The 4,590-nt window shown below is 34.8% G+C and overlaps 1 pseudogene; it reads right to left on the reverse strand.

Annotated features, from left to right (window-relative positions):
• Nucleotides 1-1,735: 1,735 nt before the first annotated feature.
• Nucleotides 1,736-2,677, reverse strand: LOC125399457 (olfactory receptor 8H3-like; annotated as a pseudogene).
• Nucleotides 2,678-4,590: the final 1,913 nt, after the last annotated feature.

Here is a 4,590-nt window from a genome sequence, read left to right on the forward strand (position 1 = left end):
ATGAACTCCTTACATAGTACCTATATATAATATAGCCAGTAAGTGGAATAACTTCTGAAAATAGGGGCAGTGTACATATATTAAAGATTTTAAATGAAGAAAATTTTATTTCTATGTCTAGTAAAGTTCATATAATTCATGAATATAGAAATTCATCGTTAAATACATGTCTTAGTGTGTCATTTTTTTTAATGTGAAACCAGAGGCTAACAAGCTTTTAAGTTCCTGTAACACAAGCATAAGGATGTGAGCTCAGGTCCCAGACCAACATAAGTATCCTAGCAGATAAAGAGATATGAAAGCCTAAGGCCAGGCAGCAGTGACAGTCACACCCTAGAAAGCTCTGAGCAGCCAGCCTAGCAACAGGGGAGTACTGGCTTCAATGAGTCAGCCTGTCTCAAACACTAATGTGGAGAACAAGATAGTAGGACACCTGACATCAGCCTCTGTTCTTCCCCTCCCCATAAAACCTCAAGTATACATGCAATCAAACAAGCTCAAATACATACACAGGACAGGGAAACATATATAGTACACATGTACATGAATATGCAAATAAAATATAATAAAATGAATTATGATTTAATTAAAGAATTTTTTGTATGTGTGCATTTATGCATAAAAGAATAGTAATTATATGTATTGAAATTAATTAAATCTAAGGATCCTATTGGGTTCAAATGTTTAATAGGTATATTCAAAAGCAAGAGCACTGCATGAAGATTTTGAACTTGATAGATTTACACTATATCTGTCTAAAGCAACATAAGTTGGAAGTACTGATTTGTCCGAGTCACTAAGAAGACAGTCATTTCACGGTTGTTGTGGTAAAGCGATAAATAAGTAATAAACTTTCAAGTCAATGGAACATACTGCAAAAAAGTTCAGAGAAAATTTTGTTTCTTCGTGACTACACTGATAAACACTCAATTATTGACTGAGAAGAAATAACTTCTGACTGTCAATAACTTATTTCCTCTATTTTCTTAAGAGAATTTTTAAATACTATCAACATTGTCATGTGTGGAATTAAAGCACAATACACTTTTCTTATGACTTAATAACTACTTCAAATTCTTATGCAAAACATAAATTTGGAAACTTTTGATTGTATTCTTTTCAAGGTAGTTACATGCTTGTGAATTAATTTATCGGAATGTAAATGATAACATATACATGAATATTCTTAAGGAAATGATGCAGAGCACTTAAAATATTTCATAAATGTAATTTTCTTTAATAATAAACAACGTTTTATTAGTCCTTTAAGTACATTTCTTCCATCATCTTATCACATGTATTTCTGAATTATTATTTATCTTTTTAGCTAAAGAAATTGAATACTAAATTTCATTTCTTGTGAAGAATGAAGAAATAGGAGATTTCATATTGTACAATGAGTGATATCTGAAATTGTAGTCATTGGCCAAAATATCTATCCATTATATTAATCTAAGTGTTCTAAAAATATGATATTTCAATTATAAGAAGTTCAAACACATTTTCTCAAGTTGCAAATTACTATTCCTTAAAGAAAAATATACATACGTTTAATATTTGTTCTATGAAATTAACCAAGGAAACTGAAATATAAAACCACACTCCTGGAAATTCATATGTTTGTATGAAAAGACCCTTAGAAATAGAAAGAGCAAAATTAACTGTAGTTGTTATAAGACAGTCATCAAACTGACATGCAAATGGAAGCAATATGAATGACTGCTTACTCTCAACATTACCTTAACTTCCTGGATTCTTGTCTCTTCTTCACTAATCTAACAACAGCACCTTTCACTTCTTTGTTCCTGAGACTACAAATGAGTTCAGCATTGGGATCACAATGGTGTAAAACACAGAAGCTACTTGATCCTTTCCCAGGGAGTAGGACTTGCTTGGCTTTAAGTAAGTAAAGATCAGAGAACTGTAAAAGACAGTGACTCCGGGGAGGTGAGAGGCATAGATGGAGAAGGCTTTGTGCTTTCCTGAAGTGGAATTGATCTTCAAAATAGTAGAAAGAATGGACACATAGGATACAGATACTGTGATAAGGGAACCCAGAATGGTGGAACCTGCAAAAATAAATATAATTATTTAACTCCATTTGTATCACTGCAGGACAGAGATAAAAGTGGAGATGAGTCACAATAAAAATGATGGATGACGTTGGACTCGCAGAAATGTAGTGTAATCATGGCAAACACACCAGCAGAGGAATCCACAGTTCCAATCATGTAGGATCCAGTGAGCAGAGCAAGGCAGCATCGTGAAGACATAATGGTAGGATAATGTAAATGTTTGCAGATAGCTATGTAGCGGTCATAGGCCATTGAGCAAAGCAGAAAACATTCAATAGCTGCCAAGAGGATGAAAATGTACAATTGGGTGAAACAACCTATAAAGGAAATGCTCTTGTTTGAAGTCAACAGGTTCTCTAAGGTTTAGGTGTGATGGCAGTTGAGTAACTGAGATCAAGGAATGAAAGATGGATGAGGAAGAAATATATTGGAGTGTGAAGCTGGCTATCAACACAAATGATCAGCTTCATGCATATGTTACCCAGCACAGTGACCATGTATATCAGGAGAAACACCACAGAGAGGACTAACTGGATCTCTTTGGAATCTGTCAGTCCCAAGAGAATGAAGTCAGATTTATTTGTGTGATTCCAGGTGTTCATAGTGAATGACCATAAATGATGAGAAATCAAAGGTAATGTATTGGTTTCATGATGGCATAGAAATTCTCCTTTATTTTTGTCATTGTACTTTTGTACCTATGTTATACATAACAGTAAATAAATCGATTACCAAATAAAGTACAAAGAGGAATTCGACTATAATATCATAACTGATAATATGTGCTATAATTCAAAGAAAATTGGTGCCAGTATAATTAATTTCATTTAATGAATTTAATACAGAGGAAACATTATCACATATGTGGCAATATGATCCTCTTATTTTACAAACATATGAAATGCAAAAAATCAAGTTAATTTATGTAAACTTACTAAAAACTCACGTAGGATCTAAGACCATGGTAAAAATGCAAGATACCTAAGATGTTAATGACTCTCTTATTTAAGTACATATAAATGAAATATCATATTTAATGAACAAAGGTAAAAAACAACTTTAATGTATCATTTCCTGTTTTTTTCAATATTAGTTATGCCTAATTACATTTTACAGAACTTTAATAGGTTTCACTAAGTCAAATAACTGTGAATAAAAATGGGGTACTTTTTCTGACAATTCAAAAAAGTTTTAAATTAAAATTATTTCATTAACATAAGAATTATATCTGGTATATCATTCTTCCACCAATTCTATTTGCCACAATCCTGATGTTACTTTTGTATGTGCCAAACGATATACTTATATTTTTAAAATAATCTCTATTTTAATTGCTTCAGGCCTTCACGGTTTTAAAAGTACTTACACTGGGTGGCAAAGATTATAGAAAAAAATTGGAGGCAAAATATTTCCAACAGCATTTAACTGAAAATATTCAACTCCCAAATTTACTCACAAATGAAAGGGAAAATTGCTTAAGGGAGCCATTTTAGGGTTTGGAAGAGACTTGACTCTAGAGGGGTTCCCAGGTCCAAGGAGAGGTTCCCAAATTGTTCCTTGGGCAGCAGAGGAGAGGGGGCCTGAACGGGCCTTGTCTCATGTTCACACTGATGAACATCTTGCATATCACCATAGAACCTTCATCTGGTGATGGATGGAGATATAGACAGAGACCCACACTGGAGCACTGGACTTAGCTCACAAGGTCCAAATGAGGAGCAGGAAGAGGGAGAACATGAACAAGGAAGTCAGAACCACGAGGGGTGCGTCTACCCACTGAGACAGTGGGACTGATTTAATGGGAGTTCACCAAGGCCAGCTGGACTGGGAGTGATGGAGCATGTGATCAAACTGAACACTCTGAATGTGGCTGGCAATGAAGGCTGACTGGGAAGCTAAGGACAATGGCACTGGGTTTTGACTCTATTGCATGGACTGACTTTGTGGGAGCCTGGTTTGTTTGGATGCTCACCTTTATAGACCTGGATGGAGAGGGGAGGAGCTTGGACTTCCCACGGGGCAGAGAACCTTGACTGCTCTTAGGACTAAAGAGGGAAGGGGAAGTAGGGAGGGGGAGGGAAAAGGGAGGCGGGGAGGAGGTGGAAATTTTTAATAAATAAATAAATAAATAAATAAATAAATAAATAAATAAATAAAGGATTTGAACCTGTCAGTCTTAGAGCTTCTGTCTTCCCTTTGAGTATTTTTTCCAGTTTTTTGTGAACTCATTTTTCAAAAATTCAGAATAAGTTAGGTTCTTCTGGATATTTCCCTCAGGTCTTTGTCAAAATCAAGCTTTAATGGAATTTATGATCCAAATTTATTCCATGAACAATTGTGAATCTAAGCAGAGCAATATATGTCTTTTGTCTCTACTTCATATGCCAGGATGAATCACATAAAGCCATGAGCATCACGTAACATGGTCATTCTCAGGGGGAGGTTTATGAAACAGGACTTTTGGCAAGGTTTCAAGGACTGAGGTCAAAGAAAAAAAATCAGCAAAGGTTTTGCT

This window comes from Myodes glareolus, chromosome 6, assembly GCF_982192425.1.
Source record: "Myodes glareolus chromosome 6, mMyoGla1.1, whole genome shotgun sequence".
Taxonomy (NCBI): Eukaryota; Metazoa; Chordata; class Mammalia; order Rodentia; family Cricetidae; genus Myodes; species Myodes glareolus.